Genomic DNA, 18775 nt, shown 5'->3' with positions numbered 1-18775 from the left:
GAGAAAAACTATGCTTCAAAGTAGTTTCATTTTTTCACAAGCTTGAAACAGAGAGAAAACTGTGCTTGATGCCCCTTAAGCATAATTGCTAGAGCGCATGCCCCCCAGCTTCATTTCATTCAACCAGTTGGATGAAATAAAGGTTGAGTTACGAGATCGTTTGAAAGACTCGACCTAAACTGTAAGAAAATTATGCAAAAACTAACCTAAATATAACTTAACATTTATGAGATCTAGACAAACTATCGACTCAAGTAGGGGAGGATTTGTTTCATTTTTTAACGAGCTTGACACAGGAAAAGAACTATGCTCGAATTCGGTTTCATGTTTACGCAAGCTTGAAACGAAAAACTATGCTTGTTATAAGTTCACATGCCCCAGGCATAATGACGCAAAGCGAGGTACATGCCCCCCAAGCTTCATTGCATTCAATGAGGTGGATGGAATGAAGCTTTACTTTCAATATCTTGGAAAGACTTGTGGGAGATGTTTCATTTTTTAGTGAGGTTGACACAGGAAAAGAACTATCCTCAAAACCCTTGTTTCATTTTTTAAACGAGCTTGACACAAGATAAGGAACTATGCTCATAACTACTCTCTACAATCTACCTAACAAAAAACTTTACTCTAAAAACCTTGATTCATTTTTTAACGAGCTTGACACAAGACAAGGAACTGTGCTCTAAAATCCTTGATTCATTTTTTAATGAGCTTGACACAAGACAAGGAACTATGCTCATGACTACTCTCTACAATCTACCTACTTAACCTACAATCTAGCTGCTTCATTTTTTAATGAGGTTGACTCAGTAAAAGAACTATCCTCATACTAGCCTGTTTCATTTTTTAACGAGGTTGATACAGGAAAAAACTATCCTCGTAGCATCCAGTTTCATTTTTTAACGAGGTTGACACAGGATCAAAACTATCCTCGTACACACTGATTCATTTTTCAACGAGGTTGACACAGTAAAAGGAACTTTCCTCACACAAACTGATTCATTTTTTAACGAGGTTGACACAGTAAAAGGAACTTTCCTCACACACATTGATCATGTCTTCCAACTGGAAGAAAGACATGTCAATGGACACACCTTGATCATGGCTTCCAAAAGGTCTTCATCAAAAGGAAGAATAGTTCTTTGGAAGGAACACATGTCAAGGGACTCAAAAGGGATAAGAACATCGTGTTCAAGTAATCCCATAGAGTTTTCCATGTCAATTACTGGATCTAAATCAAAGAAAGATGAGCAAACAGTGAGAGGCTCACTTACATCGGTAACTGAAAACATGGGACCAGTCGCCACATAATTAACCCGTGGCAGGGTAGATACCACTTTAGAATCAGGAACATTTAGGGGTGTCATATTATTGGTAGTTGAAACAAGACTAGGGAATGAAAGCTGGTCTACAGTCACAATACTGCCATTGTGAGGGAAAGACATCACACGAAAGAGTGTCGATATGACAACTTTCATTGCATAAACATAGTCTCGCCCAAGGAGTAAATTGAAATCCAAGGGACCTCGAACTACCATAAGATCAATACAGATAGTTTTACCTTCCAAGGTAATAGAAAACTTAGGAAGGATCCCTAAAGGTTCACTAATGGTTCTGTTAAAAGCTTTCAGATTTTGCGTAATAGGTGCAAGCTGAGGGGAACCCAAAGCTTTCCAAACAGTTGAGGATAAAATACTAACAGAAGCACCTTCATCTACCTGTGTACGATGTATGTCCCTACCACCACCCTTGACAATGATTTGGAAAGGGATGGAGGAAGGAAGACGAGGTTCTGTCAGTCTATTCCAATCAAAGGAAAAGACCTCAGTACTTGGAGGGGGTTCTGTAGAAACAGGTGAAATGCCCCCCGACGTAGAAGAATCTGATGTAACAAGAAGAACCTGAGCGGTATGAAGTTCACTCTCTAAAGGGAAAGTGGGATCGACCAAATGTGAAATTGAATCGACCACTTGATCAACTAATGGATCATCAACCTGAGTGACATGAGTTTCACTCTCCAATGGAAGAGTGTGATCGACTGTACTTGAAATTAGATCAATCACTCCGTCAGTTGACGGTAGGTTGGGAGAAAGTTTACGGTAACCAGTTGGAAATTCTTGCTGTGGAACAGTAAGGTTTTCCAATAATGTTGAGGCTTCATCCATGTGAGGGCAAATGTGAGTTTGATGACTCCCTTTGCATAACTTACAAGGGAACCTAACTTTACCCTTTTTCCCAGGAACCTGACTATCACTAGTTGATGGATCAATGGAAAGTTGATGAGATTTTTGTGACCATACTTCCAAGACCTTTGGAATACCAGGACAATTGACAAGGAAGTGGTCACCCTTACAAAGCCTGCAAGGGTATTTGGGTTTACGATGCATGTCGGAGTTTTCCTCAACACAACTAACACTTACAGCCACGGTTGGTTGGTTGACTTCTTTCTTATCGTGCTTCTTCTTCTTCTTCTTCCCCTTTCTTCTTCTTCTTAGACACCTGGTTACTAGCATCAAGGCTTTTACCAGGCGAAGAGGAAGAAATGGAGTAAGAAAAATTAGGCGAAGAAGGTAAAGGGTCAACAGAAGGTTGGTGATGTTGAGATGGTGAACTCTGTTGAGGTGAAGCATCCGGTTGAGATGGAACAATTGGAGTATTTTGGGCCAACGAAGTTGAAAATAACCATATCGGTAAACCTATTGTAAATCCAGGTAATGACAAAGTAGCCATATAAGGAGGACCAACATTTCCAAAGTAAGGAAAAGTACTAGGATTCTCGTTAGGAGGGGTTCCTAGGTTGGTAAATTCTGGAACATTTGCCATTATATTCAACTTCAGTGAATTTTATTAACAATTTTTAAAACTAAAATTAACAATTCACAATCCACACCTAACAATTAAAATTCACAATTCACACCTATGGTCTCTAAAAGTAAAAACAAACAAATTAACACGCGCTATCAAATCTAGGAGTCAAACCACACACAAACAGTAACCTCCCGGACTGAAAACACTAGTTGGTGGTGAAATCCAACATCGCAGAATTCAGTACAGAAGTGGCGGGTGGAACAGTTACCCCGACAACCTGCTTAATGAATAGACTGGACCAAGTTCCTCCACTTTAACCGTCTCGAGTGAAGTGAACCCCCCAGAAAATCCAAGTGAGTCTAGCCGACGTCTGCTCCAGGTACAATGGGATCTTCCCTCCACCGTCACCTTGGGTAGAACCCTAAAGATAATGGTCACTAAGGTCACCAACAACAACAAATACACCTGGGGGAATAGTCTACGACCCGATAGCACGCAAGGGCAGAGTAACAAGCTCAATCCCCTTGCCGGCTCCTTGACAATAACCCAAGGTTTACCGACAAGTGACCCCAGGCTCCTCGACAATAATCCGAGGTTTATCGTTTGTAGTACGTGTGTATCTGGGGTCTTTCCCAATGAAGGAGGATTGATCCCCTTACTGGTTCGGACACGGTCTCGTGCTTCTCCTTTAAGAGGAGCTTTCCCAGAGCATAAATGTAACAGTTGGATTTATCCTACCACAAGATGAGCTACTTGTTTGGTTTTGTTGTCTTGGAGAGTTAATTACTCTCCTACTCCAAGACACTAACCTAATCTATGTTGGTGTTTCAGAGCCCTAGAAATGTAAAAATTACTAGATGAATTTTAATTAAGCGCTGTGTTATTAAGGCTGTTATTACTCAAATGGGTAAATGGATACGAAACCAATGGTGTTATGACCCGACTCAACTGAATGCAATTGAATATGATAATGTAATCCTTTCAATTCGATGAATCCTAACTAAAGTAAGGAGAGAGTTTCCATTCACTTCCAACAATGCAAAAAATTGATCACTAAGAGAAAATATAACAAATTCTCTAATGCACTAATTTTATCAAGAAAAACTAATGCAAATCAATTCCAAACCATTTTTTTATTTTTATTTTTGTGTAAATTCAAATCAAAGAAAACTGATCTAAATCTACGATTGATTTTCCAGAATGTAAACTATGCAATTGTAATCTATGCACAATTCACTCGAAAAGTATGCAAATGTAATCTATGCACATTTTTCAATAATATTCTGAAAATGAGAATTCTAAATTATGCAAATGTGATCTATGCAAGAGAATTCTCAAACACAAGATGATTCTAATGTAATCTAAGAACCAATCAAGGGCAAGGCGAGAAAATTGGGTGAGAGTTCCAAAGATCAAAGCATAAAAACACTCAAAGGCGATTAACACTGATACACAATTTAGCCCCCCCCAGCGAATGAGGGGGAATTTTTTTTTGCAAAAACAAAAGCAAAAAGATGCAAAATTGTGAAAAGGCTGAGACAAACCTCCAAGTAATGACCAAAGGAAATCAAATTAAGAATTTCTCAAAAAAGAGACTCAAAACACCCAATTGATGAAAGCTTAAAGCAGGAATGCCAATGGAATTAACCAAGGAAAGTTTCTGACAGGTAACCAGTGGATCTGGGCAGCAAAAACAAGCTATAAACAAAATCTAAAAGATAAAAAAGAAAAAATTGAAATTTTCTAGGCTTTTGACAGGGGTACGCAGGCAGCCTGTTTGCACAGGTGCGGGTACGCTCTGTGTACAAAGCTGCAGTGCGTACAAGTATGCACTGTGCTCAACTCAGAGGCTGCGTACTTCTAGCAAAACAAAGAAAAACTAAAATCTAATTTAACCCTAAGCTAGCCCACCCAAATACACAGTCAGACAGCCAAAAACCAGAAAACAAATAACTTTTCTCAGATCAAAAGTTCATACAAAGGAAAAAACATTCACATCAATGGATTCCCCAGTGGAGTCGCCATTTTGTCATGCGGAAAGAGTCGTTAGTGCGGACACAACCGACCTCCCTAGAAGCAAAAGCTTTCTAGTGACAAACAAGACAAATAAAGCTACCTTTCTCTAAACATGCATTGCAAATACAAGTAATCAGGGGATCTTTAACATACCTTTAATCCAATGCTTTGTAGTAGTCCAGCCTCGCCGATCCGGATGAGCTCCTCCTTCTCTTCGAAACTTGCATTCACTAACAAACCAAAAGATTAAATAGTACCTGATAAACTCATAAAACAATACATATCTATCATATAGACCAAGGAGTATATGAAACAAACCATGAATAACAATCTGTTGAGAAAAATAAGTTCATTTGCATTAAAAGGTAACAAAAGGAACCATTACAACCTGAGCCTTGGTGTTGTGCAAGTCCCTCCTAGGGTCCAGCAAGAGTTTTCCTTTACTTTGATCAGCTCACCCACTCTCAAATAAGTGCTAGGAAAGGATGGGAATCTCTCCTCTCAAGCTTTACAAGGGAGTCCTAATTTCAGCAGCATCTACCCTTAGGAATGTTCAGCTTTCAACCTCCCTCCCTTTGGCCCAATGCCTGTATTTATAGTGCTCTAGAGGAAGTTATTCAGGTCCACCATCAATGGGATAAGCCCCTCTTTGGATGAGATAGCTCCCCTCTTGATGGGATAAGTTCCTCTTTGGTAGGGATACATGAACCATCTGGAGGCGCTTCATACACGTCAAACAAGATTCTAGAAGGCTCTAGAAATGACCACAAGTAACTTTTTTGGAGTGAAACTTGCGCCTTTTGACCTTTACAGGAGTACGCACCCATTGCTTTACATACAGAGCGTACAAGTACGCAGGTATTGTGAACTTGGAGTGCGTACACACAGGTAAGGCTAAGAGAAACTGCGTACCCAGAGATATATAGATTTTTAATGACTTTCTCTCTTTCTTGGAGTTTGACATGGAGAGCAGAGGTATGAGGCTTGCCAAGGAGGATAGTATGACAGTTGATGGAGCCATACTAACTGCAAATAGTCATGGTGACAAATTTTAGTGTAACAAGAAAGCAAAGCTCTTCACGACATTCTGAGATAGGGCGTTGATGTGGTACATGAATTATTTGAGTAATAAGATCAGATCATTTGCAGACATTAAAACAATGTTGTTAAAAGAATTTAAGAAGTCGAAGTTTGAGTCGCGGTGTATCAAAGAGTTAAAAGAAATCAAGCAAAGACCTACTGAGTCTGTTTGGAAATTCAATTATAGATTCAAGGTATTATTAGATCATGTGAGCTACAACATAGCTCCACAACAACATAAGGAATGGTTCATAGTTGCGTTGCTACCACATATCATATTATCGTTGACACAACAAAAGATAGAAACTTAAGCCGAACCTCTAGAGCTAGCGATGAAATTAGAAGCTTCGCCTATAGGAGATACCATTGTAGGTATGTAGTAGATTCAGATTTAGCTAGCAAATTTGACTCTGCAGTTACAAGATATTAAGAAAAGTAAATAAGTCAGAGAAGAAGTGCGATGTACAAAGTGAAAATCAGAAAGCCACTCTAAAAAACAATGCCCTCTCTTCAGAAATTACATGGTTAGTGGAGAAATAAATCCTTTGAATGTGATCCAGCCTATGGTGCAAGATATGTAAAACTAGAGGTGAACATTGATAAGAAGATTGCTATTTATTGTAAATATATGTGCAGACTCACAGTAACCTATATTGCAAGTTCTATAAATCTATACGACATGATGAGAACCATTGTAGAGCTTATGAGCTAATGATGGAGCATAATGTTTACACTTATAGGATGCAAGAGGAAGAACATGGACATGATGACAATGGATAACACAGTGGTAGAGGTGGTTATCAAGGAAGAGGTCGAGGTGGTGGAGCTGGTCAAGGACGAGGATAGATTATTTGCTATAACTATGGCCAGCCAAGACATTTTGCAAGAGAGTGTCAGAATCACACTACGACATGTAAGTATTGTAAATCCTTTGATCATGTAATTGAAGAATGTTTGGTACTTATGGAAAAAATGAAAGAAAATATAAACTAGCAACTGACACAAAACATCCAAATGATGACTGCTGAAAGAAGAACCGATGATCCTCGAATCAATATTGTTACTAAAATTGGAGCTATGATCGGTGATGACAAAGTAAATGGAAAGGAGTTTGAGACTACATGGGTTAGAAAGACTACTAAAAAACCTCATGTCATTGATATTCAGAAGGGAAATGAAGTGTTCATGGAATCCAAACGAATCTTTATGGATACTGGAGCTTCGACATCTAGTGCACAACTGATTCAAAAAAGTAACTACAACATGGCATCAACTTCAACACAGGAACAAGCTTTGACACAAAATAAAGAGTCAACACGCCAAGAAGGTATTTTAAGGTCTTTCCTACAAACTTGTATGAAGTTGTTAAGAGATAAAAAGGTTGTAGAAAGACTTCAGGAATTAATAGATTCATGCACATCTAAAGTAATACCACGAAGTGAGTTTTGCATAGTTAACAATTTGCATCAACAGAAGAGAACATGAAGAGAAATGAGGCTTAGTGCGCAAATAGGAGAATACGAGATGGATCACATTATTTTAGATTTGGGATCTGAAGCTAATGTTGTGATGAAGCAGACATGGGAGTTGATGGGTAAGACGAAGTTACAATGGTCACGTATTCAACTAAGAATGGAAAATCCACAGAAGATCTTCCCCTTAGGAAGACTATCAGGTGTGACAGTAGACATTGAAGGGGTTCACACTACGGCTGACTTTGAAGTAACCCCTACCCTGCATTACTTGGACTTGATTGGGCATTTGATAACATGGCTATAATTAATCTAAATAAGAGACAAATGATACTCGATGGGAATTATATGATGGTAATTATTCCCTTGGATCCATCAAAAGGAGCGAGGTATACATAGCCAGTTAGAGAAGAATATTGCACAACTGATATAGATAATATTTATCAATCGATAACAAAGCAACATGATTTTGTTAATCCTACTACAAAAGGCAAGCTAAGTTGGGAACATGAAAGTTCTTGTGCATTAGATTTAGAAGAAGAATTGGAAAATTGGTAGAACATGTTACATGAAGTATCTACAAGGCACTGTGAAAGAATGTCCAAATCGGTTTGTTGCATGACATATGAGGTACATAACCTACCTTCTTATGATGCCTTAGGGGATGTAAATATTTTTCTTGATGATTATGAGGAACAGGTTCCAGAAATTCAAAGATTGTTAGCTTTGGATATAGCCCTAAAAGCTACTCCTGCTAGATGGTGGGGTACACATAAGAAGAATATAGGAGGTTGGCAGGAATGTCGAAGGTTGATATGGATAAGATTTTGTCAAAAAAATACAGAGATGGAATTGAAATATGATGGTGAAACCAGTCCCAGGGAGCATATTCGATTATGTACCACAACATGGAAGGATATTTTAGAACAAGAATGGGTACATGGGTTCATTCATACATTGGAGACAATTCCTCAAAATTGTTACTTGGAAACAGAGCTTCAACATGGTACTAAGAGTTGGGCAGAAATGGTTGATGGGTTTATATTGACATTTAACTTTGAAGACGATTGTCCATATATAGAATAACCCTTCATGTTGGGTGTGGAGCCTGATTATCTTCTTCATTCAGAGGTATTTGTTTTAGCTGGATGTATACCCCAGGAAGACTATACACCCCTCCACGCGGGGGGGTACTTGTCCTCCCTATAGGGGCCCATCCCCCCTGGTTTGGGGCTCTAGGGGCCAGCGAGGGATTGGGGGCAGCACCCCCGAAGCTAAAAAAATAGATGTAAAATGTTGTAATTTTGTAGTCAATCTGAGCCATTCATTAGGCAGATGATCTAATGATAGAAGTTATGTTTAATTTAGGAGTTTTTTCCCTAGAAGGAAACCCATCTCTATGTATGAGGGAATTCTATTGCAATTGTGCATATGTGTATTCTAAGCGAGAAAGAGAGAGGATATTGTGTGAGAGCGAAGAGAAATTTACTACTGTAGGTTGTATTTCTTCATTTTGCTGGATAATATAAAAGGAAGGTCTGCCTATTTCTCCATGGATGTAACCCAAATTGGGTGAACCACATATATTTGTGTTATCTTGTTTTATGCATTTTTTGTGTTTGTGTTTTTGCAATATTTTATGTGTTCTATTGCTCTATAATATATAATTTTCTAACACTTCAGATAGTTAAGAAGAAGATCTTTGGAAATACAATTCCAAGGACTCGACAACAACCTAATTGGGTTGCACAGATAGAACATGCACTAGAATGCTACAACCTTATTGCAGAAGAAGAAGAAGATCCTTGCAACATTGACATAAAAGAATCAGAAGGACACCGCGAAGTAAATGGACTTGAGCCAGAGATACCAGATATAACAAAGCCAGTAAAGACAAAGAAGGTAAATATAGGATCAGAAGAGGAACCAAAGTTTGCAACTATAGGAGATTATTGGGATGAAGAGACAGTCGACAAGGTTACAACTTCAGGAGTATCAGGAGTTGTTCCCTACTAAGTTTTCATAAATGAAGGGTATAGTAGGAGATTTAGGAGTTATGAAGATCCCTCTTAAGCCTGATGTGAAGCTAGTCAAGAAAAGACCTTACAGATTGAATCCAAAGTATAAGGAGAAAGTAAAAGTTGAGTTGGATAAGATGATAGTAGCAAGAGTTATTAAACATGTGGAAGAATTAGAATGGGTAAGTCCTATGGTGTTACAAGAAAAGAAAACTGAAGGAGAAATCGGGATCTGCGTTGATTTGAGGAAGCTGAATGATGTATGCTTACATGATCCTTTCCCTGCCCCTTTCACAGATGAAGTATTAGACAATGTGGGAGGTCAACAAGTTTATTCATTTATAGATGGATTCTCAGGATATCATTGGAAAAGAATTGCACCTGAAGATCGACATAAGACCACCATTGCTACATAATGGGTTTCATGTCAATACACAATGATGCCTTTTGGACTAAATAATGCCCCTGATATATTTTCAAGAGTGGTGATTGCATCTTTCAAAGAATATATCCACAAATTTATAGAGGTATACTTTGATGATTGGACAATATTTGGGTTGCTAAGTAAACATATAGGAAGTTTAAAACTTATGCTTGATACATGTAAACAATATCAGATCTCCTTGAACTTAGAGACGTGTATATTTTGTGTACCTTTTCGTATATTGCTGGGACATGTTGTTTGCAAGCAAGGATTAATGGTGGACCCTGTGAAGATTTCTATAATTGTGAACTTACCTCCACCGAGGATAGTAAGACAGCTTCGCACTACATTGGGACATATATGATATTACAAAATTTTTATCAAAGGATATGCTCAGATTATTATACCTATGGAAAAGTTGTTGAAGAAATATGTCACTTTTCAATGGGATGAAGAATGTCAAAAGAGCCTTGACATATTGAAGGAAAATATGGTAGTTTCTCCTATACTAGTATTTCCTTATTGGAATAAAGAATTTCATGTACATGTGGATGCTTCTTGCATAGATTTGGGAGTAGTACTGGCACAACCTGGTGCAAAAGAAATTGATCGTCCTATAGCTTTTACAAGCAAAAAACTATCTAAAGCAAAGAAAAATTACACAACTACATAAAGGGAAGGATTGGCAATGATATATGCCTTACAAAAGTTTAGACATTATTTGTTGGGATTGCATTTCAAGATGTTTATAGATCATTTTGCACTAAATATTTGGTTAATAACCCTATTTTAGGAGGGAAAATTTGTAGATGGTTATTGTTGTTCCAAGAATTTGACTTTAAAATTATTGTTAAGCCAGGAATACTGAATGCAGGACCTTACCATTTATCAAGATTGGAAATGGCTGAAGAACCAACCAGTTTAGAACATAATCTCCCTGATGCACAAATATTTTCAACCAGAGTAGCATATGACTATTTTGTAGACATTATTCAGTTTTTGAACACATGAAAGACTCCTTTGGAATATACTACAAAGCAGAATAAAGAATTAATGGTGAAGGCAACTTATTTTTCATTGATAGCAAGACACTTATATAAGATAGGACCAAATGAGATAATGCAAAGGTATGTTCCTGAACATGAAAGAGAAATAATTCTATTAGAGGCTCGTGAGGGCGCAACTGGTGGAGATTATGCAGGAAGAGATAATGCACAGAAGTTTTTAAGAGTAGGATTGTGGTGGCCTACACTACACAAGGATGCAAAGGATTATTTCCAAGCTTGTGATGTGTGTCAAAGAACAGGAAAACCTTCAAGAAGATATGAGATGCCACTAGTACCACAGGTTACATTGCAGGCTTTTGACAAATGGGCTATTGATTTTGTTGGACCTATCAATCTACCTAGAAAGACGACTGATGTGAGGTACAAAATTACTGCATCTAATTATTTGAAAATATGGGACGAAGTACAACTAGTAAGGGATTGCAATGAAAAGACTACTATAAAGTTTATTTTTGAATACATACTATCTAAATTTGGGTGTCCAAAGATCTTGATGAGTGACCAAGGTTCACATTTTCTGAACAAGACTATTGAAGCATTGACTGAGGAATTTCAAGTTTATCATCAAAAGAGTACTCCTTATCAGCCTTAGGCCAATGGAACTGTGGAAGCATTTAACAAGATTTTAGAGAATGCACTGACCAAGGTATGTGATGTGAACAAATATGACCGGGACCTTAGTATTCCAACAATACTATGGGCTTATAGGACTACATGAAAGAAGTTGACAAGTCATACACCTTTTAGGATGGTTTATGGGCAAGAAGTTGTGATTCCCATGGAATACATTGTTCCTAGCCCAAGGATTGCAACTTCTATGAATATGGGAGACTCTAACATAATGGAGGAAAGAATGTCGCACATGATTGCTTTCGAAGAAGACATATTTATAGCAAGATTCCATCAGCAAGTGCAAAAAGCAAGATAAAATCCCTAGAATGATAGGTATATTAAGCAAACAAGTTCCAGGTAGGAGACCTTGTTCTCCTCTATGAACGTAAATTTGTGAAATTTCTAGGAAAATTCAAAATGCATTGGTTGGGTCCATATATGATCAAGTATATTACCGATGGAGGTGCAGTCTAGCTAGTGAAGTTAAATGGAGAAATGGTTCAGGAAAAAATAAATGGCAATAGGTTGAAGTCGTAAAAGGACAACTTTACCCCTCCAACTACGCTTTGAGGAAGAAAGGAGGAAACTCTTAGTGCCACTTGTAGTTGAAAGTGGGCACTCGACTATAAACTACGCTGGAGACACAAATTTCGACATAGAAAGTACTTCGCTACAGTCTAGAGTGTGTCAAAGTTCGTAGGAGCTGCAACATCAGATGGGATGTGCACAATAGTGTGGAATGCATCAAAGTTCACCAGAAAATAAAAATATGACCACTAAAAGGAAAAAATACACAGAAAGTTGCATTTATGAGGACAAATTAGCAAAATCTAAGGATAGATATGCAATTAATGAACAAATATGAATGTGATATGGACAAAATAGAATCTAATTATGGGGTTCGAAACTCATAATTGTAATAAGTAGCCTTCTCCCTCCCACATTAAGAATTTTTTTGAATTGAGAGCTCAAGTGTAGATAGTGTGAAGAGATTGCAAAGTTTTCGCTATGTATGCCATCTAAGCATTCTTGGGAGGAAATTTTGAAAATTTTTCGAGAGAAAGGATTATCCAGAATCATGGAAGCTACTGGTATGCCTGCCAATCAACCGAGATGCCCGTAGTAGCATCACCCCAAGTAGCACTAACCGTAGCACCATCATCGCATAAAAAAAAATAGATCCTCAAGAAACAATTTGTCTAAGGAAGTGAGAAGCAAGCAAAAACAAGATAAGAAGCTCGCTAAACCTCAACAAAAGCCAAGTCGATCAAAGAAAGTGAAGAAGAAGTGAAGGAGATATAGGTCGATGAAGGAAAAGTAGTATTTTTATCAACCCAACCACCATACATCCCACCGAGGAAGCCACATTCCAAACCTATAAAAGAATCAAAGGATGCAATGTATGACACATTTACACCCTTGTTTCTAGAAGTAGTGCCCTTAAAAGGAGAGGTTTTAGGGAAAATTTTGTAGCTCAAATTCATGGATTATGATTTTAATGACAGGAAGAAGTACCCTCAGTTCACACCAGATCGATATTTGAAACAAGTGCACTATCCGGACCGTGGAGTGATGGGGTTGGAGCCACAACAATGGGTGAATGGGTTGGCGCAGTCGGGACTTCTCAATATGTTGAACATGCTTCACTTCGGCAGAAGTGCGGGAAGCACAACGTGTGTAAGGGAATTACTCGTGTTGGTGCATGGTGGAAATTTATGGTTGGGGAATAAGATCCCCATATACCCTATGCTGATCTAGAGGATCACAAGATTGCCATACCAAGGATGGAAGCTCACGGAGGTGTTTGTTGGCAAATATCAGGATCGCACTATAGTGAAAAATATGAAGAACAAGTTTGGACTAGCCAAAGTAAAGAGAGGTTATGACATAAATTAGATCAAGAACCAAGAAGTTCGTTTCGTAGCGCACATATTGGCCAGGAAGATTATGAGGAAATGTCATGAAAATCAAGTTCATGCGTTGGTAGTATCACTAACTGTGTAGTGTGCCAACGGGGTTCAATATAACTTGGACAAAAACCTATGCAAGGAGTGCCTAGATGATTGCTGCAATGTCTAGGAGAAAGGTACAACTTTCCACTACGCTTGGCTAATTTTGATTATTGATATGTTGACATGGAAAGAACATGAGAAGTCGTAGTTCCCTTAGGTGACTATAGATACATGTGAATCTATGAGGTATGCTTTGCTGTGGTTTACCACCCAAGCATCTCATGCAAGAAAACTGAATATTTTTCACATTTTATCACATGGATTTACACATGCTAGTAAATAAAAATCTCAGACTCTTGCCGAGCTTATATGAGCAATATAGCTCTGTGGTGAATTTCAAAGAATATTTTCACAAAGTATACATATAGGCGCGCAAAGATACAAATAAAAAATGGCATGCCTTGCCACATATGGTTATTGAAGATGAACATGTGGCACAGATACATAAATGGACCGAAGAATGGATGACTCTGCTGGAGGTAACAAGAGACAGTGCGACAGCGGAGGAAGAGGTGGACACTTTGTAGCATGGTGAAGCCAGTGGAAAAGATAAGGAGCAGGATGAACATCAATAAGAGGAGGAAAAACAACATGATGAGGGTCAACAAGATCCTCCATAGGGATATAACTAGACCAAGGAGACAAAAAGGTTGAAGCAGAAAAAATTGTCACAGAGAAGAGGAAGGCAAAGGGTGAAGCTGCCTCAAAGAAAGAGATGAAGAAGAGGGTCAATAAGATGAAGGATCTCATGGTCCTTAATGAAAATGACTTATATCAAATAGGGGGAAGGATATAGGAAGCAACCATAGAATCCTGGAGAATAATAGAAGATCGCTATGACACACTTTTGACCAGTGTTGAATAGAGAATCACAGAATTGAAGATATTGGCATAGATGGTCAGCCAACCAGTGCAGATAGAGGAAAGGATTGAAGCAGAAAGACATATAGAGCCCACACGTACAGCGAGGCTAGCACAAATACTTGTAGGGGCCTTGCAGTTTGAATATGCCAAACTACAGAAACAAGCTTAGGAATAGAATTATGTTAACATGAACATCACAACAATGTCATTGCCAAGACTACACAAACTACAGTTAGAGATTGTAGAGGAGTTGAAGTTGCATGAACAACATACATTGCAGCTAAATATACAAGTAGAAAAAGAGAAAGTTGCGATGTGGCAGAAAATCGAAAAGGAGATGCAAGAAAGGGATAAAATAGCACAACAACACTAGAGTCTCAAGGAGACAGTGGAAGAAACATGCAAATAAATCTTGGACCTTGATGTATGATAAGAAGATCCAGTAGAAGAAAAGGTTGCGAATCTCAGCCTTACAGTGAAGGGGTATAAGGACATAATTATTGTAGTTCAATTCAAGTATGAAATGAAAATTAGTGAGTTGCAAATGAAGCTGCAACCAACTGTGCCACAGGAAGTAACGGATCATAGGGAGACTGACATAAAGATTGCAATGGCTAGCATCTCCGCAACATTGGAAGACTGTGGGAAGTTATTAGATGAAAGTTTGCAAATTTGGACTTCACTACAAGAAGATACAAATGTACAGAAACTGTAGGAGGAAATGCAATAGAAGCAAAAACAGTTAGAAGAAGTCCAGGCATCTGCGAAGATTTTTCCAATATCGCAAAAGCTTGCGAAAATTAACGAGAGTAAGGCCCTTTAGAAGAATATTGAGGAATTGAAGAAGGAGGAGAAAATTTTGTTGTAGAGGACTCAACCTTGTCAGGATGAGGCATCACAGACAGTGGATGAGAAACTTTAGGAGCTTCGACAAAGGGAAACAACATTGGTACAGAATGATGCAGAGCATGTGATAGAGGCACTATTGGTGGAAGCACACAATGAGGACAAGAAGGTGACATAAACACTGCAACAGTTCAACCAGGCCTACAACAACATCGCAACAAAAATCATAGGCAAAGCAATTGAGTGACTCGGGACGAGTCACATGTGAGTGTTGGGGGCTTGTTGGGCGTAGCCCAACTTGGCCTAGATTTTGATGAAGACTATGTATTTTGGGGAGCAAAGTACGAAGTAAAGGATGTAGCAGAGTGCAAAGTGGACCACGTAATGGAGTAGTGGAGTGCCAAATTAGACCACCTAGTAGATATACCACGCGGTATATGGCTTCAGAGAAGGTCAAAGCCCCTCCCTTTTGTTAAAAGAATGTAATTTTGTATATGATGAATGCTTTTCAGACCATAGTAGCTTGTATTAGGGGAGTCCATAGTATATGGACCATGGTATTATGATGATATATCCCTCGATGTAATAGTATATATAGGGATGAATAATAAAGAAGAGAGGCATCATCTTATGATCCATATCTTTGTTATGGTTAAATCTTGTTGATATGTACTTGGGAAGGAAGGTAAGGCTTTGTAATTGAGTGTGCAGAGGCCTGGGTTTGTAGCTGGGTGTGCAGACTTCCTGCAAATGAGTGTGCAGGCTAAGACTGTTTGTTGTACAAATTATCTATTATAAGCAACAGTTCTTGTGGACATAGTCCCACATTTGGATGAACCACGGTAAAATATGTGTCTTCATGTGTTTATTTTCTTATTATTTGTTGTAGTGTAGCAGTTGCAATTTATTTCAATACAATAAAGTTTTATGATATGGTTTAAGTGATGAATGTAATGTGGCGAAGTAATGTGATGCAAGAGCATTTAGACCTAGTCAGTAATGTGATGGTATGATCACATGTTGTGGCTAACAAAGGGTTGGAAGACAAGAGATTAATTGATTTTATTAATTTAAATGTATGAGAGTGTTTTATTTGTTGTCAAAATCTAAGCAGAAAAGGGTATAAGTTGATGATTGATCCTCCCTGCGTGGAGATCAAGCCAAGTAGTTAGATTATCTGGTTTGAATATGATATGAGGGATTTGAAAGCTTAAATTAGCATTTGTTTGCGAAAAGAGTGGAGTAAAGAGATTCTTTAGGGAAGAATGAGAGATTTCTGGATTTGAACTAAATGGGTTCATGAATCTGCATTTTGTATAAATTGTAATCTTTTGGAATGAGTGAAGGGGTTAGATTTAGATGGAAAGATAGGATGGATGAGCGAGGGAAGAACTGAAACAATTGAGTGTGACTGTTTCTTCTGTAAATATTTATCAATATGAATACAATGTGGATTGTGTATTTCTTTGTTTAATTTAGTATTGAGTGTGTTTGTAAATTTTAGTCTCTGGATTGAGGATCTGAGAATTATTGTGTTTGTTGATACTCAGAATATAGGATAAGAGTGTGTGTTCTGTATATAACACATAAAACTAGTTGATGTGGATTATCCCTACCAGATTAGTAGACAAAGATTGAATGAAGGAATGAATCATCATTTATCACAGGTTTGATCAATGATGATCTGTTTGTGAGAAGATCGTAAGTGTTCTATAATGAATGTGCATGTGGTTTAATACAGGAAATAGACCCGAAACAACAAAACACTGATTTGATTGATATTTTGTGAAGAAACCCCAAAATAATTCAGGACCGTCTATTGGCTGGCAGATCTGACGGTGAACAATAAATGCAGGGGTAGGAGAGTACGGATTTCTTGATTGTCGCTGAAGCCCCACACTCGCTCCTAGCCATCGATCTCATATTCAAACTCTTAGATCATAGTCGATTGTGGGGGTTAACCCCATTTTTAAACCATGTGCTAGTTGAAGTCCCACAAACCGTAGATTTGATGGCCTCTTATATCCAACAGATATCGCATCATAAAGTGATCGAACTTTAACTTCAAAAACGAACCCGAAAATCTATACATCAAGGATTTATATTCCTTATCGGCTCCATAAGAGTGGTCAAAGTCAATGGAAAAGTTGGACTCGATATGTTATCAATGCAGGTTAAATCTATTTGAGATACGGTCAGATGCGGTCGAAGTGGGACTGGGCTCATTGACATGTTATATCTTTGTTTTTTGTTGATCGGGTGTATAGTCGGGTTTTCTGTTGTTTTGGGTTTTGATAATTTGATGGGGTTTTGTTAAGTTAAATGAACAAGGATTTAATTAGTTTTAATTCCAAATTTATGAAAGGGTGTAACCTTGCTTCACTTTGGAGGTTATGTGGGCATAACTCATAGGTCCACATGGGATTTTCAAAGGATGTCAGTTACGTGACATCATAATGTATAAATGCGAAGTAATCTATGAAAGTTAAGTATAAAAGAACATAAAAATACCACATTGCATCATCCCTCAAGGTTGCATAAACCTGGTTCTGCATCCTCCCATAATCACTTCAGGTGAGACTACGATCTTCTTGCAGGTCATTGCCGAGAGAGTCAGTGATTTAGGGGTTTGTTGGTGTGCAATAAAAGATCGAAGCTGGTTCAGCCCAACCTAAAGCCAACATTTGTACCCAATAATAGTTGGGCATACCTAACAATAGTTTTGTGCATGGATTTTGCACATGGTTTTGGGCATGGTGGTTTTTTGCCCATGGTATTTTGTAGATTTGGTCAAGGGAACTATGATTATGTTCTAATCCAGGGTTAATGGATTGGGGTTTATGAGTGATTCGACATTTATATAATGTATTGTAACATTGAAAGGAATATAATGAAAAACCAATCTGGTTTTCCCGGTTTGGGTTCCAGGAGAAAATATTTGTGTGCGTTTTTGTGTTATTGCCGTTGTATATTTTTTCTATTTTAAGAATGTGTTTGCAGGTAATTTTTGTACAAGGTTGAAACCTACAAATCTAAATAAATTTTAAGGTTTAAAAAGGATCTTTACATAATAATAATAGTTTAAATATGTGTCATCCTCTTTAGTAAGACTCATGCCCATCATATCTCCATTTTTTAGCAAAGGCAATAGGGGGTGTTTATATCTTCAATATTTTCCTATAAATCTCATCACCACCATCTCTAGGATTTCCTAGCTACTACTAAAGACAGGTGTTTCTCCTCCCCCATATTGAAATAAAAGCCATGAACATATTATACCACACATTTAAAAGAGGAGTGGATGCAAGCTATAATATTTCATGGGCAAAGCTAATGAATGTCATTTTTTGTAAAATTGTTCTCTAATAAAATAAAACTACAAGCAGCAAGGAGATTTCCATTAAAGACAACACACACTGTTGTTTAAAATTTAACTTAGTTAACAAAGCAATAAGATCTTCTATCAACATCAACAACATGGGAAGAGTTGAGGGACATGCTCTCACATGCTATCCACAAGATCACAAGTAGGTCACATACACTCCTTCATTTGCTC

The sequence above is a fragment of the Pinus tabuliformis genome, chromosome 9 (assembly GCF_031772625.1).
Source record: "Pinus tabuliformis cultivar Carrire ecotype Pingquan chromosome 9, CPIR1, whole genome shotgun sequence".
In the NCBI taxonomy this organism is placed as follows: Eukaryota; Viridiplantae; Streptophyta; class Pinopsida; order Pinales; family Pinaceae; genus Pinus; species Pinus tabuliformis.
Note: the sequence above shows the minus strand (reverse complement) of the source record.